The 26,033-nt window shown below is 36.7% G+C and overlaps 1 protein-coding gene across 1 annotated transcript in view; it reads right to left on the bottom strand.

The window, feature by feature from the left end:
* The window catches only part of LOC126370474 (tachykinin-like peptides receptor 86C), an 84,244-nt gene extending 74,351 nt beyond the window's left edge, over window positions 1-9,893 (bottom strand). Inside the window, exon 1 of the mRNA XM_050015346.1 lies at window positions 9,864-9,893. The gene's annotated coding sequence lies outside the window, so the exon portion shown is untranslated. The remainder of the gene's footprint in view (window positions 1-9,863) is intronic.
* Window positions 9,894-26,033: the final 16,140 nt, after the last annotated feature.

Raw genomic sequence — 26,033 nt, 5'->3', positions numbered from 1 at the left:
CATATTTTGGAAACCAGTAAGTACTTACTAAAGTACTTCCCAACATAGAATACATACTTGATATAATATAAAGAGGGAACTACGTAAAATCCGACACAGAGATTGTGTACACTATTAACATGATGGATAATTGTTACGGGTGACAGGCTAATTCCTTGTCATAGGCTCATCATATCCAACTTAGGACTTCGTATAAATAGGGGCTGCAAGTTGTCTTTGATTACTGGTGGCTTTCCCTACCCCATTATGGATTACAGGCATCAGTTTATATATTTATGTACTACGTGTTCTATTTTCTGGACGTTATATTTGATCAAAATTCTACGTTGAGACTAATAATGGATAAGGCCAGATGACATAAAAATATTGGATGGACGGTACATGAAGAGGGTTAGGTCAATTGTCTCTTCAGAGAAACATTATATGACGTAACAAATACAGTATAAAAAAGTAAAACACGAATGGTGAGATCCATCTTTTTATACTTTTATGTTGTTTTTATACATTTGGAAATATCGCGATTGGCTGTGGATTGTTATGTTACATTTCTGCACTCCGCGATAGGGATACAAGTGTAAGATAACTGTATTTGTCTACATGTAGACTCTACATGTATTACTTATTAGTACTGTATACTAAGGTTTTAGATTTATCTGTTAGTAAAAATTTATTGATAGTCTAGACTAGACCGCTTGCGCTTCTTGATACCGAATTTTGGCGTTGACAGCGATTCCCGGTACGCTGAATATCTTTATAAAGAGTCATTTTAAGGTGGGTATCTTGATGTCGCATTTGAATACGGTGCGTTATTTACGTGTCGGGCGCATCGCGCTACTTGCTGTAAAGAGACTCACTATAAAAGGGAACTTCTTCTTCTTCAATCGTGTGGGTTGTAAGGTGAATTACCAACCCCATCTACCCTGGTGTCAGGGTAATTATTGAACCCACATAGGCCCCTGACATGACTCACGTAACGACTACGTACTTACATCAGTAAGTAGTAACCGGGACCAACGACTTAACGTGCCTTCCGAAGCACGGATATAATAAAGGAAACTGACGTTCGAGGACTCGCTGACCAAATTCGTAATGCAAAAGCACATGGGACAGCAATACATTATTTACTGGTAAATGTGTTTTAGTACTTAGTACCTACTACATTCTACACCAGTGACTTGTGTTTATCTGTCATCCGCAATTACGTAATTTCTGAACTAACTGAATTACGTAGCTCAGTACTAAATCAACCAAAACAACAAAGAGTCATCTTCAAACTTCATTCTTGTTAAGTAATGTCACTCATAGCGAATTAATACTTAATACACAATTCATTAATCCTCATGTATTTTGATTCAATCTAAATGTAAACCTTTGTTACTTCCTGCTCCGACATCAAACGAGTCTAAACACAATCAGCAGGGTCTACTCGAGTAGTGTAGTATGACAAACTCGTTTAGAATATTGTAATTTAATTACATTGAAATAGTAAGTCTTCTTCTTCTATCGTGTGGGTTTTGAGGCGAATTACTAACCTCATCAACCCTGGTGTCAGGGTTACTATTGAGCCGCCAAAGGCCCCTGACATGACTCATTTATAACGACTATAACGACGACGAAATAGTAAGTAAAATACGTGTATGTTTACTAAAAAAATATTATGTACGTATGCTAACTTTACTATGCAATTTCTTGACCATTATCATCGTGGGTTTAGATCAATAAACGCGACGAATTTTGTGTAGTTATACATAGATAAACGTCGAAGAGTGATTGGTCGAAACTTGCAATATCTGTGCCTCGGTCCGCGGCTTATGCTGAGTGAGGCCCTTTTATTAGGGACGCCATCATCACCGGTGACTTATTATAATTACCTACCTATATAATTTCGTATTCGTCTTCGTAAGTCTTTTGATTGTAGATTTTTGTTGCATATTTTGTGTTTGTACCTAGTTTTCTGTGTGTTTTTGATATTATGTTTTAAATTGTGTGCCATCCTTAAAAATTTAACGTTTCTTTATTTTATTTAATAATCATCGCGCTGCCCACGACAACGTAACCGTGCAGATATTGCTCTTTTAACATAACTTAGGTTCATAAACATTTATTGAGGCAGACAAATCTGTCGGAAGACATGTAGCAACCATACGTAGTAATAATGTTCTATGATTATCTGTTTCTGATAAGTATTTAATTGTACCTAATAAGATAAGATAAAAATAGACCCTTGTCCTTTGACCTTTGTTGATAGGTCTTTGTTTAGAGATAAGCTTACCTGTACTATCTGTTTTCTTTGTATGTTCCTTGTGTCCGTTTTATTGTGTACATATAAATAAATAATAGACATTTATAAAGTACCAAAACATTATACGCCCACCTTGACTCTATGGCTAACAACAAAGAGTAGCAAAAGAAAAAAAGTACCAAGAAAATATCAGACTACCAGCAAATGATTCAAATGAAAAGCTACGGGGTCGTTTACATAGGAATTTTGTTCCTACCCTCATTCTGGTACTTAACTTCAACCCAAACCAGATTTATGTATACGTACCTACATATTGCTGGAGCTGATGAACAGAAAAACCTATTCCTACTGTAGAAATCTAGATAATAGATTTCTATGAGATTTGTAAAGGCAGAGGTTACAAACAGTTGTACACTACTCACTCACACACAAACACACGCACGCACGCACGCACGCACGCACGCACGCACGCACGCACGCACGCACACACACACACACACACACACACACACACACACATTCTTTTTTTCTCTTGTTTATTCTTCTCATTTATTTATTTGTATGTAGATCTGTGACAGGTATAGTCCTAGTAAACAGTTTTCTGAAGTTATATCCACTATATGATACCGTGATATGATACCGATGTTATACCGTGTCTATTAAAAAAATATTTTTATATTGTATTTGTATTGTACTAACCCACACTAAAACAAACTAAACTTGAATTAGACAGTAATTCCTATTGAGGTAGAAACACAGAGCATATAAGGGACTTACCCGAGTTGTAGTGTAGGTAAACACGTACAGTAAAAATATATGGGATTGACATTTTATGTTTTTTATAAAGAACGTCTAGGGTGTCCTGTGCCGAGGTTTTTCGTGCATCTTCTTTTCCCGGTTATATAGGGTGTGAGAAGCTGCAGTAGTTTTAGGTGGATGAAATGAAACGATCGTTATGTGATAAATCACGATTCAAAGTGTGTTATCTAAATATGTTACCTACTGAATAAAGATATTTTTCAAATTGAATTTAAATTTCGAACACGTCACCTTAAACAAATCCCATACATTTTATTCGATTACTAGTCTGTTTTTTTTTAAAGCGTTTCGTACCCCGGTACCGAACTTGCACCAATGAATTATTAATTTATCATAAATACAGTTTTCACTAACACTGTTGGCTCGACCATTACAGACGGCGAAACGTCCTACCACCTACGTTGGTCTAACAGAAAGCTCGATGAGGTGTGTGCTTAGTTCATCCTACGATGCATGTACCTCTGACTACCCCATTGGGATATAGTCGTGAGTTTATGGTATGTTATGTTGTAGTTTTTCGTAAACGTTTGCAACTTCGCTAGGGCCCAAATAATAAATCCATAGGTATTTGGTTAACCATCAACTTCTATGGACTGAAATCCTGGGTTCGATTTCCGGACGGAATAATTTAGAAACATTTTTTTCTAATCTGGTTCTTCGTGCTGGATCTTTGGTGAAATGTATTGAACCTTTTCCGACTGGAAAATATTTTAGAATTTATTAGATAATCAGATCATTAACAGAATTAATATTCTTACAATTTTATTTTACACAACGCTTAGGTAAACAAGGATACGGTACTGTGTAGTTTGCGATTGCAAATGCAATCTTTTACACTACTACTGCACCGTATCCTTAAAAAAACAAACATGATTTTGTATACCTTTGGATATCTACCCGGGATTCAGCGAAAGGCGAATTGCGTGTATGTGACGTCCAGAACGAAAATCAATATTAAACTGACATTTCAATAAGTAATTAATCGCATTTTATCTGTTAAATCATTTCATGTGTCAAGTTTTTGATGAGAGTGAAAAAAGCGAATGGATCGTAGGAATTTCTCTGAATCGGCGTACGCGTATAAAACGATTGATTAATGTGCAGGAAGCCACAAATGGATACAAATGGAATTCCATAATCACATTTTTTTTAATAAACATACTAACTTACTATTTCGATGTAATTAAATTGCAATATTCTAAACGAGTTTGTCCTACAATAGCACTACTCGAGTAGACCCTGCTGATTGTGTTTAGACTCGTTTGATGTCGGAGCAGGAATTAACAAAGGTTTCCATTTAGATTGAATCAAAATACGTGAGGATTAATGAAATGTGTATCAAGTATTAATTCGTTTTGAGTGACATTACTTAACAAGAATGAAGTTTGAAGTTTTGTTGTTTTGGTTTATTTAGTACTGAGCTACGTAATTCAGTTAGTTCAGAAATTAATTGTGGATGACAGATAAACACAAGTCACTGGTGGAGAATGTAGTAGGTACTAAGTACATTTTCCAGTAAATAATGTATTGCTGTCCCATGCGCTTTTGCGTTATGAATTTGGTTTACCCAATTTGAAATAGGATTCATTTTATGTAGGTATGTACCTATGTGTTTATCGTAGGTAATGGAATTTAACGCAATAACTTAAAAAGCGTGATTTTAATGTAAGTATGTAACGGCCCTGATTCCTGCACACACCACCTAATTTTACTTTAAGCATAGGTATTTTATAATTCCACATTTCATTGGCGGGTGACACGCAGCGCTTTCCTTTGTTTTTCACATCAAATGATGAATACCATTCGAGACAAACCTACAAAATAACAAATGATAATCCATTATGTTCTTCCCGCAATATGTTCTGGACACATCGGGGAACAATAGCGATGGGGAACAATAAAGACTGAGAAATGTTTTATGATCAGTTTTAGGGATAGTATTTTACCGCACTCATTCATACACACACATAAACTCACTTGTAATTCCCAATGTGGTGGGCTAAGCTACAACTAATCAATAGCCACTTCCTCTACTTCTTCTTCTTCTTCTTATTGTGTGGGTTATAAGGTGAATATACCAGCCTCATCAACCCTGGTGTCAGGGTTATGATTGAGCCGCCAAAGGCCCCTGACTACTTCTAATAGGTACGAAGTCTTAGGATGGATATAACGAACTACACGGGAAAGTTTTCGGCAGTAAAAAGGAAAAAATATGTAAAATGAGCTTTATTACCTAACCTTTAGGCAAATAAGACCAAGAAAGGACAATGTGAAAAGAAAAGCAGCCAATGTCTTTAACTATTAAAGAGTTTTTACAACGGGAACATTCCCACTTAGAGATTATTCCCGGGAACGGCACGCTGGTTGTAACGATGTCAACCTCACCAGTCGGCATCGCTCCTGCCCACCTTTACGTTCATGCAGGTTGTCTCCCTAACAACCGTTCTAACACCACTTCCAGACCTCCAGACACTTCAAACTTTTGTTTCCGCTCATCAATCACGAAGCAGCGACGAAGCCGATAACGTCCCCAGTCATTCAGTTCAATTCAATTCAATTCTTTATTCATAATAAATATTACACGTCAACAAATATTTCCATGAGTTGGTACACATTCCTTAAATTACGTCACAATATTTCAATATTACATCACATTATAAAATCATAATATATCAATTACATCGCTATATTATCGTCATTCTAATTTTATGTTATTGAGAAACTTTCATCGCTAATAATGATCACCACCGGACACTTCATACAAACGACCTCGTTTTACACAGACAGTACACATTGACATTATCAACACGTGCAACTGTGTGTGTGACGTCTGAGGGTTGTCTAGCTTTAGACGCTGGTGGGGGGCGGAGAGTTGCCGTTCTGTTCATAGTATTATTCCTTATTCTATGCCATTGCTAACAGTACATTGTTGGTATATTTATAACTCATAATCTAAACATTGTACCGCAGTATGAAACGAGTTATACTCAACACAAATAAAAATAAATAAATTGTAAGTAGCTTATGAGATTAGTAATCAATCACAACCCACAAGATAGAAGAAGAAAATACAAGGAAATATTTACTTATTTACCGGAAAAATTCAACCATTATATTTCAATTTGATTTGTAAATAAATATTTTATTTATTTATTATTTATCGTTACCGTGTACTGTATTTATGTGTACCGGATTTACCATTTCTGTACTTACAAGTACAACTCTGTAAATTAAATAAGTCTCATTTCTTTTATTTCACCTACAAAGAAATCAGGGCATTCAGTCCTTGATAAGGTAATCAACCACGGAATAGAAGAAAGAGGTTGGAACGGCCAAGTAAGTAAGTGCGAAACGCGCGACATACATGCAAATAGTTCTTACTTCAAATTTGCACCCTACTCGTCCGCAAACTTTACGACACACAATATTAAAAGGTCGTCTTGTGCATTATAACCTGCAGGACAAAAAATAATCCAAGGAGATCCCTCCTTACCACAGGAAAGCTAAAACCCTTAGTCATCATCTTCCCAGCATTATTGCGTCTTTCTCAGGGTCAGCTTAGTTTTTTTACACAAGCGACTGTCTGTCTGACCTTCCAACCCGCGAAGGGAAACCCAGTCCAATACAGGTTAGGTCACATACCTCCGAAAATGCATTTCTCGGGAATGTGGGTTTCCTCACGATGTTTTCCTTCACCCCTGAGCACGTGATAATCATTTATGATCCAAACATGATATCTAAAACAAACTCGACAACTATTGGTTTATGCCTGTGTTGGATTCGAACCTGCAACCTAAAAGTGAAAGGCAAAAAACATTAAAGAAAACCTTAAAACCTTAACATGATCACTTATTTATCAATAAAATACTTTTGTATGCAATATCTTTAAACGAAGTGATAAAATTGCAGCCCATTACATGAAATATATATTACCGGTAAAGTGGCTATGGAATTAAAAAAGCAGTAGAGCTATTGTAGTTATCTGTTTGCAGGAGTAGTAGTAAATAAGAGTGGGTTTGAACCGGCGACAGCGGTTCTCATACAAAATGCGTGTTAGCTTTTCTAACCTCTTTTTTTATTTCATGTGATCAGCCCCACGCCGTTACAACGGTTCATTATGTTAGAAAGAACACAATCCCTTAGTCCAGCATAGAAGCATCACATTAACATTTTTTAATTTATCTTAATTTTTTTCAGCGAAAAATGTATTTTTCGGTTACCCACAAAAAAACTTTAAACCAATGATAGCTTTCATAAAAATACTTTTGTAGTTTTGGTTCAGCAAACAGGTTATGTGTTCCTAGCAGATAACAAATGCGCACCAGACTAGAATGCCTAGAAACTGGAACTTTATAATTTATAACAGGCTAAGTTCCTCAAAAACAATATAGATGGTGTTGTACAGATTTACAAACACATGTCTATTTTATCTTTGTTATGGGTATAAATGATGACCCTTTTTATTTAGACCCAGACAAAATCAAATCTTCCATCCATTATTATTCTGATCAAAATAAAGAGAAGCAACATAATTCTATATATAATGTGATCCAAATATCAAGCAATAACTATTTTTTTCTACTCCTCTACTTTAATCTGGCATTTAAATAACCAAAAAGTCTAATATAAGTACATACATAATTAAACTCTTTGAAAAAGTGTACGCTCTATGGCCTATAAAAGCATTGTTTACAAAGTGTAACTGTACTATAATGTCGCCAAAAAAGCATTGTTGTTGTTTTTTTTTTTTGACCTGGAAACTGGCACCTTTACTTTGTTTGGTGCCATAGATATACTATAAAAAAAAGTATACATTTGCCGCCATTTTCCCGCGCGTTGGAAAATAAATTGGAAAGTTTTTGTGTTTCGTTTGTTTCATTTAAAATTACGTCGTCGTAGAAAAAGTATTGTATGCAACGTTGTATAACGTTGTTCGCCAAGGCTCACATCGCAACTCACGCCACTCGCATTTTTTGACCCTTCTTATACAACTGTTGCATAAAATACTATTATATATGGTTCTGTCATTACATTGTAGTTGCAACGCTATCTATATTGTTTTTGGTGAACGTAGCCTGCAAAGTCCCTTTGAGAGTCCTATGTCTTCTGTGGCTTTTTCATTACTGTCAACTATATTATATTGGTGTGTCGGAACGTTATACACCGTAAAAGGATTACGAAAAGCGAAAGTGTCAATGATAAAAATGTATGCGATTGACATAACGTGACATATCAATTCCATATATTTTTACCATTGTCACTGTTATTTTTTGTAATCGTTGGCAAATTGTCTTATGTCCAAAAGGACCCCTTTTCTAACAAAAAGTTTTGCAATATAAGGTTTCAGTCGAGAACTCAACGAATTTTGCGGAAGTAGATAGATAGCTTACTCATTTTTCAATTTTTTTTGTTCATATCCCTTCCTTACACTTTGTGCCGTATAATGGCAAGTGACTCTGTATAAAATATCCATCGCTCAGGCGGGGCGCGACGTTAAATTAAATTTTAGTTCCGCGAATTTCACATTTTCAGTGTTTATTACAAGGATAAAATCTGATGGGTAATAGCGAAAGCAGCGTATTCATAATGCATGTAAACATACTTTACACAACATGGCTCAGGCTTCGATTTTAGTTCTTTTTACGAATCTATTATCTACCACCACTTTGGCGCAACTATTCAAACAAACATGGCTATTTTCTTCTTTTGCTCGTCATCTCTTTGAAAGCCGTAATGGGTTATGCAGAATATAATTACACCTTGGTGTCGGTTGGGGAACGACATAGGACAAACAGTCGACCTTCGGGATGGAGATGGCACTCGAAGAAGAAGTAGGTAAAACGCTGCGTCTCCCGAATTTGATATTAAAAGTCATAACATAAACAACCTATACACGTCCCCCTGTTAGGAGCAAACCTTCACTCAATCAACCGGACACTTAACCGGTGTTCCTTGTTTCGGAAGGCACGTTAAGCCTCCACCAGCCCGCAATGCAGCACCGTGGTGTAGTATGCTCCATACCCCTCTCAAAAATGTACTTTAAAATTTAGTTTGGGGTAATACCTACACAACAAATGTGCACCTAAAATTGCGTAAGGCGTTACACGATCCGTGAAATATTCACTTAAAATAAATTCTGTAACATACATTTATGTACAAATTAAAAATAGGATATAGTATCTTAGGGCAACAAATCTAAATGTTTTCGTAACATGGTGTCCATAACGAATAGAAAAGCCTTCAGGCACAATCAAATCAAGTTTATGAGAAACCTGAGATCCTTTGAGGAAATTAACCAAATTAAAGGAAGTTCCCTCTTCATGGTCCTGAAAAAAGTTACCTATTTCTTTCGAGAGATGGTCGTATACTAACTTGCAAGACAAACAAAAAATACTAAAATTGTTTAATGAAATACTTAATAACAGTTTAGATTTAAGTTACTTTACTGGTATTCTTTAGTAATAAAACGAATTTAAAAAATTATACGGGAGACTCGTAGACCTTAATGTTATTTTAAAAAGTTTAGGTATAAATATTGCAAAATACTGCAATGAGTTGTTGTAATTTTCCTGTAAATCTGTGCCAGAACACGATTTATAAACGAGGAGCTTATAATGGTGAAAACAACACAAAAAATCTTTAACTTTTTCCCTAAAACAACGTACGTACGAAAATATTTTACCTGACATACCACCCAGTTGTATTGGCTTAATCCGTTTATTTAAAACCACTAGAAACTCCAATTACAATTGAAAGTGATAATTTATTAAAAACTTAATAATTGAACACTTCTTATAATTACCGAGATCGAAAACTTTAAAGCACATCAAAGCTTCTGAAACTTTTGCCCAAATATAATTATGAAACTTTTTTCCACAGTGAAACTGCTATTATATTACTTCACAATTACTGTTATTTCTACGCATTTCAATTCTCGATTGAGATTGTACTCTTTATTAATTTGTTTCTAAGTTTAAGTTGAGGACTAGACTTGTGCCACGAGAGACGTGTGATCGACGCGACGGCATGAACTCTACTGAAAGCCGCTACGCGAAGGGAGAATCTTTTTCACTAAATGCCTGTTAAAAACATTGCGCAGCGTGCACAAGACAGATGCCAGGACACTTGGAGAAGTGCAGATTAAACAAACGACCTCAGGTCACGTAGGTAACTCCAACGGTACAAAAATCCTATTAGCGCTCGTCTCTGTACATTTATTTCACGTACGCTTTAAGATAAAAGATACGGTCTCGTAAGTCGATACTTTCTAATCGGATTAAGTTTTGAAATACTATATTCTATATCTTAAAGCTATTAAGCTGGACTACACATGTAATACAATCGGCCATGGGTTGAACAAACTTTCTTGTCTAACGTAACTTTGTTGTATCGTGCATTGCAATTTTAGTTATTTGCGTGCCGAAATATTTGATCCCATCAAAGTTATGCCCGTCTTATTAGTTTGCTGAAAATTTAAATTCAGCATATTTCTTACGTGATCAAAATTTTGATAATGTGATACCTACTAATATATTACATAGAAAATAATTTCAGTACGTTTTCTAATCGAAAATGAGTAACAGATATATTGTATAGGTAAAGGTAATAAAATACAGCTAGCCTTCATTTTTGGAGTTTAATCTTCTTCTTATAATCGTGTGGGTTGTGAGGTGGAATACCAACCTCATCAACCCTGGTGTCAGAGTTATTACTGACTGTCATGGCTCAGCTTCATAGAGGGGCAAAAAAGGGCAAGCACGTGTCGATAATGTAGGCTTGGTGGTGGTCCCGCTTGTGCATTGTCTGCACGTTCGCATATAGACGGCGGGAGGACGTTGAATGACAATATTGTATCGCGAAAATTACATTTTTTAAGTATTTGTTGTTTAGTACCACATAAGATGTTCTTATTAGCTAAGTAATTTTATGATAAGTAAACCAAGAAAGGTTTACCTTTTTTTAACACCTATGTCCTATTCCTACGCGACAGATGGTTTATCTTGCCAACAAGTGCACTATAACGGATGTTCCTTGATAATACTCTAATATGCCAATTGGACTCACTCACAATCGGACAGTCGTAATTTAATATGTCAAGGAACCCGTTTTAAGCTGTGGCCTCGACCATAGGGACTTTAGAGCGACAAAAATAATACCGTGAACGGATAAAGATGATGACTTTTAGGAGAAGTGGAATTAATCTGGCTCGGATGGTTGAACCAGCAGCTCTTGCCAAGTATGGATGAGCGTGCTAACGATTACATCACTGAATAAGAATAAAATAAATTTATTGCCAGTAACAGTTTACATTTTTCTATAAGAACTAGGTAATTATGAATATTACGACTACGGGCAAAAGTAAATGAATCAGTATGTGCTGTGATGGAGCCATGCTATGGGACCACCAAATTGTTATCCTTTCGTTACGGATTTTTCGATCAGAGTTGATGACCGCTCCCACTCATCATATGCTTCATACGTCCGTTTCAGACGATTCATGACCATCATTGTCGCGAGGTGATGCACCTTTTTTCACGGCTGTGCAAGCCAATTCTGGAGCAGTAAATTCTACCGCTCCAACTGTGGCTCCATATCTATACAGAGTGTTAGTGACATCGTAACGAAAACTTTGAGGGATGCTTCAGATTATGATTCTAAGTTATTATCAAGTGGCATTTTCCGTCGCAAAAGTATGGAACTGAAATTATTAAAAAAAAACTAATATTTTCATGAATTTTCCGAATTCTCAGAATCATGGTCAGAATCATCCCCCTCAGTATTCGTTACGATATCACTAACACCCATACGTACTCGTATAGCTACTTGTATGTACTTGTACGGGGTGTGACATATCAAGTGGAATTTTCCATCACAAAAGCATAGAATTGAAAATAATTTCAAAATATTAAAAGAAATCATGAATTTTGCAACGGAAAATTCCACTTGATATTAACTCAGAATCATGGCCTGAATCATCTGCCTTAGTATTCGTTGCGATGTCACTAACAACCATACAAATAAATAAATAAAAATATATAAAACAAAAAATAAAACAAAATAATATGTATACATGTTGCCTCAAGTTCGCAACACTTCGCTCTTCCTTGGAATTGGCAGTGCTGCCGTCCCGCTTATGCATGGTTCCCTTTATCGTTAAGTTCATGAACGTTGGTTCTATATGATCCGAGTCGAAAATATTAGGTTAACGCGATTTATTTGGTGGCAATAATACCATTCATGGAGTGGTAATGCGATTCGGACCTTCTGCAACTCTTGTACCGACCTTTGCGATCTTGTGCGAATATCCCAATTTTACCTCGATCTGTTCGATGTTATTACGTATACCTACATACTTACCTAAGTACGAGTACGTCTCACTGCTGGGTACAAGGGTCTTCTCAATCTAAGCAACACTCATCATCTCCCTAGCGTAATCCCGTTTTTTTTACGAAGTCCGCTTACCTAACCTGAAGATTTGACAGGTCCGGTTTTTTTACAGAAGCGACTGCCTGTCTGACTTTTCAACCAGAGAAGGGAAAACCAGCCCAGTACAGGTTATGTTACATACCTCCGAAAATGTAGTTCTCGAGAATGTGGGTTCCCTCACGATGTTTTCCTTCACCGCTGAGCACGTGATAATCATTTATGATCCAAACATGATTTCGAAAACAAATTCGACGATCATTGGTTTAGGCCTGTGCTGGATTCGAACCTGCGACCTCAAAGTGAGAGGCAGTTGGTAGAAACCAACTGGGCTACCACGGGTCTTAATTAATTATAAGTTTCTAATTATCATTTATAACCATGCCACAGCTAAGTATTTGCTCCGTGTATTTGTGATCGTCATACCCAGATAAGAATTACGTGCTTGTATTTATGTAATGTACCTAAATAATAACTAAACCGATACAAAATCATTTTAACGTACTCCTACACATAAAATACATTTCAATTTTAAATGCATGATTGATAGTCTCTTCTTTCCAAACCTTGAAGGTCCCTCTGTGTAACTGCGTTCTACCATTCTATCTGCTACAGCCGAATGATTGATGTCTCTGTCACACAATAAGTATTGTACAGAATATTTCAGTACTAATGACACTAGATTACAGTGCGTATGTTTACATCTGTGTAACTGGTACCCCAGTAACGGACTTGCACCGGTTTATCCCCGATACCGACCCCGCCGGCGTGGTCGACGATTTCCCTCATTCAGCGCTTATCGCTATCGACCCACCAGGGTCGATTAATTATTTCAAATATTTTTCCTCTCAGACGACGCCATGAGCCGAGGTTCGCGCCCAATTGGGCACCCTCCTTGTCTTAAACGTTGTACCAGGTGAGAGCCTTCAGCGCTCCCCATTTGTCCGGCCAAGTAGTTAATGCCATCTGCGGCAAATCTACAATAAGTCACGTCAAAAAAAAACACCGGTTTATGTTACGTGCAATTTTCACTAACACAGTTGGCTTTATCATTATAGGCGATGCAGTTTGACGGCGGACCTATCACGTTGGTCTAACAGAAAGCTGGTGGGTATCTCATGCAACGAATGTACCTCTGACTACCCTAATTGGGAATATAGTCATGCGCTTATGTTATGTGTATAAAAAATTGTCGTCTGTTTATAACAGGTTCCGTTTAGGAAAAAATCGTTTATAAGATTATTTCGTTTTTGCGCATTAGTCTCCCTATACTTAATAAACATTAATATTGAAGTGCCTCGTGGTATGCAGACGTGCGTATATATTGTCATCCCTTCTCCCTTCGCGGAACAGCAATCGCGCCACGCGCGGCGCGACCAATAGCCTCATGACATCAATCTACGTAGATAGCATTCGCTGCTTCTATTGATGGAAAACTCGATAAAATTCCACGTTGCCGTGCAGACCCTGAAGAGAGAAACCTAGCGAGAAGGTTTTAAGTGTAAACAGAGTTAGATCATAGAATTAGTCAAATAGAGAATAAGCCATGAGTCTTCTTTTTCTCGATATGTAATACAACATCTCACCTCAACCATACGCTGCACACTGCATATAAAATATTATTACAGTGAGCCGTCTATCGCGAAAGTGCGAGTGAGAAGGAAACAGTTCGCGCGCTGTCCCTTTTGGTCCTTACGGCCATTTAGGATTAAAGTAAGACCCAAAGGGTGTGACGGTGGCGCCCGATAGGAATTGATGCGGGGTTATAAGTAAGTGGTATTATTTTTTATTCTATGCCAAAACAAATCAGAGCTTCGACGTGTCCGTTTCTCTTTTTGCTACAGTGACAGATATTATGCATGTTATTATGTAAGCATTGATGGCAGCTTTTTATACTTATTCGTCGGAATTATCGCGCTAAAACACGTGCTTAGAATAAGTTTAAGAGTAAAAATAAACATCAAAGGAGTAGATTTTACAGGTGTTCCGTACAAAAACGTTTTTGAGTAACCCTGTCCTTACTAAATATATTTCTATTTCCGATAGAGACACTATCGGAATCTCATTGTGAAACTGTCCTTTGTTTGGTAACGACAGTGCAGGCTTGAATCACCTGATTGTCCGAACTAGTAAGATGATTCCGTGCTTCGGAGGGCACATTAAGTCATTGGTCCCGGCTATTAGCCGTAATACACCTCCAGCAACTCGCAGTGGAGCAGCGTGGTGGAGTATATATGTATAAAATAAAAAATCTGGTTTACGGGCGCCATATTAGCGTTTTCCATAGCCATGCCCATGTGAATTGGTATGGGTTTTACTTTCTTTGCTGTTACCAAAAATGAAGGAAGAAATTGGTTGTTTTGGATTTTCGCAACTTCATGAGGTTTTGTAATTGTATAATCCTTGGCAGGCTTTACAAGAAAATTACTTTGAAACAAAGTTGACCGGACTAAACGTAAACCGTCCTTTTCCTTTTTTGCTGATGAGAAAATGACAGGTATCACTTAGGATAAAATTAAATGGTGTTTACCAGAATAGTAACAGCCTCCGTGGTCTAGTGGTTAGAGAGGTTGGAGGTCCAGGTTCGATTCCCGATGGGGACATTGTTGAAATCACTGTGTAAGACTGTCCTTTGTTTGGTAAGGACTTTTTAGGCTTGAATCACCTAATTGTCCGAAAAAGTAAGATGATTCCGTGCTTCGGAGGGCACGTTAAGCCATTGGTCCCGGCTATTAGTCGTAAAAACACCTCCACCAACCCGCATTGGAGCAGCGTGGTGGAGTATGCTCCATACCCCCTCCGGTTGATAGAGGGGAGGCCTCTGCCCAGCAGTGGGACGTATATAGGCTGATTATGTTATGTTATTTACCGGAATAAGCACCGTTGTTTGATTAAATGTGATATTTAATTTGGTCATAATGTCGAAATTAACACGAAAAAGTGTTAAAAATGGTTCGTAATTGTTAATAGATTCGCGGATCCCTAGAAATAAGTCGAGTGAGCGAAGAGATGTAAGGTCACGTCTCAAACAACGTGATTCATGATCAAAGCATACCTTTTAGATTGAATCCAGCATTTTGCTCTTTGCTGATTCCCTGTAAATATTGATAATAATAAAGACGGTCACGTGACGTCGACAATTACCGGGTGAGAGCCCTCAGCGCTCATCATTTGTCCAGCCAGCCTAGTCAATAGTGAATACGAGGCATGACAAAAAAAGCATCGACATTCTTTGAAACTGAAGTCGCCTTTGTCCATCCTCCCATCTAGTCTATTTTTTCTTTATTTCCAAAATGATGATTTTAGACACTCAGCGCCTAAGCGCCTTTTTGAAAAATTGTTAAACCGGTCGTATACTGGGTTCAAAATAATTTATTTATAAATTGATACGGGCTGTAGTGTGGTATTGACATACATAAACACACACACACACACGCACTGTCTCTTCTTTTTTTTCCTTTTGGCATCCTCTTCATATTTTACTATGTAATATGTGGATAGCTGTAATTGGTCTTACATAATAATATATAGTAAATTAAACCATACATTGTACAATTAGATATAAGACTGTTGTTGTCCCAAATAAAATAAAATTAATAAATTAAATTCTGATTACTAATTTAAGACAGGTTTAAAACTAACGAAAAACATTTTCTTTTTAACTTTTTTTTTAATTACTTACTTATGAATCTTAGTCAAGAAGAGCATAATAATAAGTCCGAAATTTTATCACGTTTGTCTATGACGTCACAGTGTGCTTTTTCATACAAATTCCATAGTAATTTCGTGTTTTGACGTTTAGTAAAAAGTAACTGATTTGACTAGTTGGAAACTAGCCTGTAGCCAAAAAATATCCAGGTAAAAAATGTGGTGTAATTTTTTTACCGGAATAAAAGTAATATATTTAAAGAATCCGAAGTTTTATTAAAGACAATCAATCTGAAGGTGATTATTCAAAAAGGCACTTAGGTGATTTTCTTTATAACACTTGTCGTATAAGTAGCTTTGTCGCATTATTATTTATTACATTAACTAGGCCTAGACGATATACACCTACTATGATAAATTAGCAAGACCAATAGATACCTACTTTCACCTCACAACATATATACGAAATGTTCGTATAGGTACCTACTTGTTTGATCTTCTCTATCGATACTATTAAAGAAAAAATGATCGGAAATACAACATTACAGTCGAAGATATTTGCTCATTTCCCCTACAAGAAAGCAATGGCGGATTGCTTATAAGATTTGAAACGAATAGACTTGATTGAGTATTATTCCATCTCCATCGTGTATACCTTTACAACTAAGTATAATTAGAACACAAAATAAATAAAAATGCCTATTGCATCTCGACCTATTAAGAGAAATCGTAACGGACGAACGTATTACGTATATACGTAAAATATTTACTTACTTACTTTTGTAACCCCTCCGGTTGATTGAGGGGAGGTCTGTGCCCAGCAGTGGGACGTATATAGGCTGTTTATGTTATGTTACTTACTTTTGCATGAGTTGTCGTAGATAAATTAGTGTACTTAAAGCAAGAAATCCTCTACTGTAGTTTTTTACTTCCCAAGTCATGTAAAATATACATTCGTAATAAATTCACGCCTATTTCCCATCGGAGTAAGCAGAGACTATAGACACATATTATTTTCTCTTGCGTCCTCTACATTTATTAATCGTTTCCCACACACAAGCCGGTTCAGAGTGAATCGTACTAAACCTTTTCTAAGAACATCTCCAATTCGGTCAATGTACGATTTTTTAGGTCTTCTTCTGTCAGCCCTACCAACAACCTTTGCCTTATACGCTTTCGTAATCCATATAAAGTAGACAAAAAAAAACTAAAAATCGTAAATAAAAATAAAATATCATAGACTAGCGGTATCATAGATTTCGGTTTCCGCGGTAAGAATTTCAGATTTTTTTAAATTGTTAACGCCTGTGTGTTATTCTGACGTATAAGCTACATTATTGTAAAGTTTCATTAAAATCCATTTAGTAGTTTTTGCGTGAAAGAGTAACAAACATCTAAACATCCATACTCACAAACTTTCAAATTTATAATTTTAGTAAGATAATGGCCCCGATTCCTGCAGACATCTCTCTTAATTTTACTTTAAGTTATACCTGTCATTTTCTTATCCGCCGAAAAGGAAAGGGACGGATGATTGACAGCTCTTAATTTTAGGAAGAATGAGTAAATAAATGAATAACCCGGGCGAATTTTTAGACGGTTGTTTTAGATTTGTGCTTAAAATTGACGTGTGTTCCTTAAATTTTATGCTTGTCGATTACCCGTCCCTTTCCTTTTCGGCGGATAAGAAAATGACAGATATAACCTAAAATAAAATTAGATGGTATTTACAGGAATTAGCACCAATATTTACAAACGGAAGAATGTGGAACGTACGGAAGTTCACTGTCAAGTTAAATAAAATGTGATTGGACCCGAACAAAGTGAGGTATCGACCTCACTTCGAATCGTCTCTACTGTAGTTTTGAAATCTTTCCCCATTCCTCGATCTAAGGTGCAGTTACGTAAATACTACGCTGCAGCGCTCATAAGCTTTCTACTTCATGCAATACAACTTAATCCACCCGAGATTGCATTTTACTTCTAGTCCTGGATTTACTTATGTTTTATTAACTTTTATAAGTAATAATAATATAACCCGTGATAGTCCAGTTCGGAAAACGCGTGACTTACATGGTAATGTCACGGGTTTGAATCTCGGCTCCAGCTAAACCACTGAATTCGACTTTTATGAGTTTGGATTCATGTTTGGATTATACCTCTAGATAATTACTATCACATGGTTCCCTGCACTTTTGTTACTAAGGCTTGACTGGTTAATAAGGTCGCTCTCTATTACATGGCTATCATTAAAGCACCACCCCTGAATCCCGAAGGGGTAGACAGAGATGTATACAAGGTGTTAGTGACATCGTAACAAATACTGAGGGGGATGATTCAGCTCATGACTCTGACTTAATATCAAGTGGAATTTTCCGTCGCAAAATTAAAGACTCTTTGGGTTTTTTAAAATGATTTTCAATTCTATTATTTTACGATGAAAAAATCCACTTGATATTAACTCTGAATAATGAGCTGTATTATCCCTCTCGTATGGACTTTTCATTCTCTGAGGCGTCTTCAGTATTTCCAGCCTTAAAACTAAAATTATGTTAGCTTAATCTCTTCTAGTTCCCATTCTCGACTATGCAGATGCTATTGAAAAGTTGCTTGAAAACCTTGAGGTAATACTTCGCAATTTCGATTACGTGTCGGTTGCGAGCGTTTGAAGTGGTTGCCTTTTCGTTTTCTTCGTAATATGCACATCCTTTCCTCAATGACCCTTGTCCGGAATACCTTCGTAATCGTATACATCTCTTTCCACGACGGCGGTAGAGAGTCCCGACGATGCATGTTAAAATAGCGCGAACTGCTCTTTCTTGAACATACATACATACATAAACTCACGCCTATTTCCCACCGGGGTAAGCAAAGACTATAGAATTCTTTTTTGAAAATAGTTTATATATCTGCAGCTCGACCCCACAGCAAAATACCGTTAGACATTATGCTGTGAAAGTAGCTGAAGTAGATAAGTCTAGCAGTGCGTACATCTCTAAGTTGTCGGATGCTTCTGACGGCATTATACTGCTGAACTTAGCATGCTCGCTAGTGATTCAATATGTGAGCCTCTCAATAGTAATTCCTAAGTAGGCCTAGTGCCTAGTATGTTCAACGAAATATATTTTCTCACCGTTAATTTTAATGTTATTATTTACGCCTTGAATATTTTGGTGAACTAATTTTAATATTCCAAGCCTCTCCTATGTCTTACTGTCTATTTTAAAGATGAAGTACCCACAGAAGTACCACTCGTCGGCTGACTAACATCGATAGAAGGTTTTGTACTGTAGAAGACAGTACAGTCAATAAGTTTGCTGCCTGGTCTGGCAGAAGTTTCTTTAATACAAAAACGTAGTAACAGTACATATTACGTATATATTTTTAAAGTACTTAGATATACACAAATACACATATATATATTATACTACAGTTTCAATTAATCTTATTGAAATCTATACTTATAATAAATCTGTAGAGAGGTCAATTCTGTACATTAAATATTTTTTCAAAATAACTATCAGGGGGTGATAAGTGATCGATACTGATGCCAAAAATGCAATCAGTAAAATTTTTGTCTGTCTGTCTGTCTGTCTGTCTGTCTGTCTGTCTGTCTGTCTGTCTGTCTGTCTGTCTGTATGTTCCTTATAGAAACAAAAACTACTGGACGGATTTTAATGAAACTTGGTACAATTATTCTTCACACTCCTGGACAGGTAATAGTATACTTTTCATCACGCTACAATCAATAGGAGCAGAGTAGTGAAGGGAAATCCTTTTGTATGAAAAATCTAAACCACTCAAGTTAGACGTTTGAAATTTGGCATGCAGGTACCTTAGATATCGTAGAGGTGCACTAAGAAAGGAATTCCCGAAATTCCTACGGGAACGGGAATTAGCGGGAAAATTCTTTTGTATGAAAAATCTAAACCACTCAAGTTAGACGTTTGACATTTGCAATGCAGGTACCTTAGATACCGTAGAGGTGCACTAATAAAGGAATTCCCGAAATTCCCACGGGAACGGGAATTAGCGGAAAAATCCTTTTGTATGAAAAATCTAAACCACTCAAGTTAGATGTTTGAAATTTGTCATGCAAGTACCTTAGATACCGTAGAAGTGTACTAAGAAAGGAATTTCCGAAATTCCCACGGGAACGGGAATTAGCGGGAAAATCCTTTTGTATGAAAAATCTAAACCACTCAAGTTAGACGTTTGAAATTTGTCATGCAGGTACCTTAGGTACCGTGGAGGTGCACTAAAAAGGAATTCCCAAAATTCTCACGGGAACGGGAATTAGCGGGAAAATCCTTTTGTATGAAAAATCTAAACCACTCAAGTTAGACGTTTGAAATTTGGCATGCAGATACCTTAGGTACCGTAGAGGTGCACTAAGAAAGGAATTCCCGAAATTCCCACGGGAACGGGAATTAGCGGAAAAATCCTTTTGTATGAAAAATCTAAACCATTCAAGTTAGATGTTTGAAATTTGTCATGCAAGTACCTTAGATACCGTAGAAGTGTACTAAGAAAGGAATTTCCGAAATTCCCACGGGAACGGGAATTAGCGGAAAAATCCTTTTGTATGAAAAATCTAAACCACTCAAGTTAGACGTTTGAAATTTGGCATGCAGATACCTTAGGTACCGTAGAGGTGCACTAAGAAAGGAATTCCCGAAATTCCCACGGGAACGGGAATTAGCGGGAAAATCCTTTTGTATGAAAAATCTAAACCATTCAAGTTAGATGTTTGAAATTTGTCATGCAAGTACCTTAGATACCGTAGAGGTGTACTAAGAAAGGAATTCCCGAAATTCCCACGGGAACGGGAATTAGCGGAAAAATGCTTTTGTATGAAAAATCTAAACCACTCAAGTTAGACGTTTGAAATTTGGCATGCAGATACCTTAGGTACCGTAGAGGTGCACTAAGAAAGGAATTCCCGAAATTCCCACGGGAACGGGAATTAGCGGGAAAATCCTTTTGTATGAAAAATCTAAACCACTCAAGTTAGACGTTTGAAATTTGGCATGCAGGTACTTTAGTAAACTTAAAGCTTAGTTGCAACAGGATATTACAAAATTCCCACGGGAACGGTAGTTAGCGGGAAAAAACATTTGTATGAAAAAATCAAATCTAAATAAAAGGAGAAACTGACAGACTCAGTGACTGACACATCAACGCATAGCCTGAACGGCTAAACGTAGGCATTTGAAATTTGGAAGGAACATAGCTTAGGTACCGTAGAGGTGCACTAAGAAAGGAATTCCCGGAATTCCCACGGGAACGGAAATTAGCGGGAAAATCCTTTTGTATGAAAAATCTAAACCGCTTAAGTTAGACGCTTGAAATTTGGCATGCAGGTACCTTAGTTAACTTAAAGCTTATTTGCAACAGGATATTGCAAAATTCCCACGGAAACGGGAGTTAGCGGGAAAAAAACATTTGTATGAAAAAATCGAAACCGCGTAAGATAGATGTTTTCAATTCAATTCAATTAAATTATTTATTGCATTCCATGTAGTACAATGGGGTGTTACATAGGCATAGGAACTAAAACATGGACCCTGTAGGGCACAGCAACGTTGAAGGGAAGAGAGGAAGTGTGTATTAAAATTAAAACTCAATGAACAATCAATTAAAAAAAAATCAATTCAATCAATTGATTGCATGCATGCATACCTTAGTAAAAATAAAGTTTATTTTTGGCTGTATTTTGAAAAATGGGAGTTATTGGGAAAAAAATTGTATGAAAAAATCTAAACTGCATAAGTTAGATGCTTGAAATTTGATATGCACTCCCACACACACAAAGATCTCTCTCTTATATAACACGCCACGCGGACGAAGTCGCGGGCAAAAGCTAGTCTAAATAAATAATATCACTATGATGACAAGTTATGTTATAAAGGTAGTTATTTTCTTCGCTAGATAATGAATTTGAGTGTTGACATAAACAAATAATTAAATTTCCTCACTCAACAGTAATTTAAGGACCTATGGTACCTAGTTAATTGCTGTTTTCTGAGCCCTGTACTATTACCTACTAAAAGAATAACAGTCGTGTGGGAATCATATTTACACATACAACAATAAGGAGAGACTACAATAAAGAGTTTAAAAAAGATAATTCTGAAAACATTATTGTTGCTACACAGTCTTATTCCTACAAGGACAATTAAGTACCTACCTATACAGGGTGTTAGTAACTCCGTACCGAATACTGTGGGGAATGATTTAGCTCATAATTCTGAATTAATATCAAATGGATTTTTCCGTAATATTTTTAAAGCGAAAATAAAAATTGAAAAGATAATGGGCAAATATGTATAATAGAAGTTGGTCTATCTACTCAATAGGTACTTACGCCTTCTGTACTAATGAAAAGCTTATATTATTTAAATGAAATAATAACGAAGGTAATAAAAGTACTAGGGGCTGGGAGAATAAGAAAACGAAGTGAAAAAATCAGTTTTTTTTTACACAATACTCTTATAACTGCGGTGTTATCTAATACTAGTATAGATAATAACATTATTTACAAATTATGTAAAACTTTACTGAGGGCAAGCCAAATAATTAGGGCTCGTCAGTGCAGCTGGTCCAGACCACAATTTTGCAAGAAGCTGAAATCTTCTCCCAGAAGAGCCACCATAGAAACAATTAATCTACACCAAAAGATCTTCTAAACATCCTTTTGGTATACGTATGGCTTGTTGGCATTGAGTAGGCAGACTAATTTGCCCTTTCTCCTTTCAAAAAAAAAGGAATGACGCAAGTAGAGTTATTTTTATTCGTTGTTTTATCAAAGCAACAGAAATAACAACTTATGATAGTGATGGTTTTTTAGTTCGTACCTCATCTTACAATGAAGCAAGTAGTAACTACTTATGCATACTTTATGTTCATCGCACTCTGAAATCATCATCTTTGGTTTGATTAGATTTGACAGGTCCGGTTTATCACAGAAGCCACACTCTGAAGTACTTATATGCAGAAACATTCTACACCATCGTAGATAAGTTAACTTTTCATTACCATCGCAACAACGAAGCTGAAAACATCACAATCTATAGATTTCATAAAGAAAGATCGATTACTATTGCGTATCCAAGGCTACACCTGCGAATCTTATCAAATATTATCTATAAACTTTAGCTAAATAATTACTTACCATTTTATATATAAGGTTTTCCAGTCTTCTCAAACAAACGAAAATTAAGGAACTGTACGGTCACGAGCATCAATACTCGAATGCATACATTTTGGTACTATATCACATGTTTTTCTTTTTTTTTTTTGAGAAATTGCAGTGTTAGTCTCACTAAATATCAAATATGTTAGTGCAACAGTCCTAAAGGTACATTATATTGCTCATGACTGTACATACTATACGGAACACATACAATATTTAACAAATTAGAGGGACAAGGATTAATTCCTTAGAGACTGACCCGTACACAGTCATGTCCAGTGTCTAACCTTCACCGTCGTCTTCGAAAAGAAATCACTGATTCTCTTTCCATTACATTTAGGAAAATAATGCAGCTCACGTATTGTAGGTAGGTAGGTACCTACATGCTTTTATTTTAAATAATATACGCTCGCATTTGACCACAATCTCACCTGATGGTAAGTGAAGATGTGATCTAGAGTAGATCACGCTTACTTAGTTGCCTGTTCACTCTAGCCTTGAAGACTCCCAGATTATAGAGAAGGAAAAACAGACGACGGCAAACAGTTCCAATCCTTCGCTGTTCGCATCAAAAAGGAAGAGGCAAAACGTTTAGTGCGGATTGGTGGTAAATCCACACCATAAAGATGAAATGCCCGCCAACGCCTAGTTGCCCGTAGATGGAATGGAGTGGGTGGAATTAACTCGTGAAGTTCCTGCGCACACTCACAAAAGTGTATTCTATAAAAGACTGACAGACAAGCTATCCCTCGTCTGTGGTTTAAGCTTTTATTTTTGGTTACTTGCTAGTAGTTTGTAACGAATCCAATTGCACATCAAAAACTTTTCAAGATTATATTATATTATTTTTAATGTAATTGCAACCGTTCGTAAGTAGGTACGAAAAAATACTGAGCTATTTCGAAATGGTAATATAACTAGACGCTCAGAATTTCTCAGAATTTATGCCAGTCAGACTTTATTCGAGAAAACTTAGTTTGGATTTTTAATGGAACATACATACATACATAAACTCACGCCCGTAATCCCTAATGGGGTGGGCAGAGCCACAAGTCATCAAAGACAACTTGCAGCCACTGTTGATACGATGTCATAAGCTGGATATGATAAACCTTATGGTGATAAGGGATCAGCCTATCGCCCATAACATTAGGCCATCATGTTAGAGGACACAATCCCTCTGTCGGTTTTTACGACATGCACGGGAATACAAGCAGCTGAACGAGTTCTATGTTTTTTTATTTGCTCCCAGAACAGCATAGAAGCCTACTATGGAAACCTACTATAAAATAACATGACCATGATCTTATTTCTATTATAAATAAATGAACCAAGTAAACAACAAAATTCTCCTTATATTTGTGTCAGAGAGCTACTTTTACTACAAAAATTAAAATTGAAATAGGAGTAAAGGTAGCCTTACTTACTACATTTTTATTTTTAAAACGGATATTCACGAAATTGGGTTTCAAATTCACTAAGCCATTTCTCACGAGAAAACGACAGGCGTTGAAATGGCGAATAGATTGGCAGGAAAGATTTATTTTAATCAAGAACAGATATTCTCTCACAGGGGCTTTATCTCGATCTGATTTTAGATTGATCCACAGGTTAACGAAACAGTTTCATCGGGAATATATAATTTAGTAATTAGATTAGACCTTCGTTAGTAGATAAGCAATTTAATACTCTAAATTCAATATTCCTGGTAAGCGACGAAGGGGAATACCTAAGCCGGTTCAATGTGGAAAAAGACAGTCATGGAGAGTTACATGGAGAAGTACAGGATAGCGCAAAGTGGAGGAAGAATAGCAGTACGGCAGACCCTGGCGCAAGGTAGAGGGATTCACGACAGGAAGAAGAATATAAGTAGATAGCAATCTCTTCTTCTTCGTGTGGGTTGTGAGACCAAACCGACCTCGTTAACCTCGGTGTCAGTGTACTACTACTGAGCCGAAAAAGGCCCTATCATCGTCTCCCGTTATCCCGTGTTCACAGAGTCCGCTTACCAATCCTGAAGAATTGACAGGTCCGGTTTTTTTACAGAAGCGACTGTCTGTCAGACCTTCCAACTCGCGAAGGGAAAACCAGCCCAATATAGAATAGATCACATATACCTTCGTAATGCATTTCTCGGGAATTTGGATTTCCTTACGATGATTTACTTCACCGCTGAACACGTGATAATCATTTGTAATCCAAACATGATTTCGAAAACAAATTCGAAAATCATTGGTTTAGGCCTATGCTGGGTTTCGAACCAGCAACCTCAAAGTGAGAGTCAAGCTAGCGTTCTATCAACTGGGATACCAACCTATAAAATAAGTAAGCAAATAAACTACTGTTTGTCGTGACTACCAGAAATACTGGTATTATCATTTTGATTGATACCGATTGGATTGATCTACAAAGTTATGTAATATCGGGAACAATCAGTCATAAGATGATAGCCGTTTAGTAGCTTTCATTTTAGGTGAAGGAGCCTGCTTCAGGCATCAAGTATCAAATTGCAGTTACTAATGTTGTGATACATTTTGAAAACCAAAAACATATCATTAAAAATAAGGAAACGGTTTATTAAATCATATATTTGGAGCATTGCACTCTATGGAAGTGAAACGTGGACTATGACACAGAGAGACAGAGAGAGGTTGGAAGCGTTTGAGATTTGGTGTTGGCGAAGGATGGAGGGTATAAGCTGGACTG

This window comes from Pectinophora gossypiella, chromosome 10 (assembly GCF_024362695.1).
Source record: "Pectinophora gossypiella chromosome 10, ilPecGoss1.1, whole genome shotgun sequence".
NCBI classification, from domain to species: Eukaryota; Metazoa; Arthropoda; class Insecta; order Lepidoptera; family Gelechiidae; genus Pectinophora; species Pectinophora gossypiella.
Note: the sequence above shows the minus strand (reverse complement) of the source record. Positions and strands in the feature narration are given on the sequence as shown.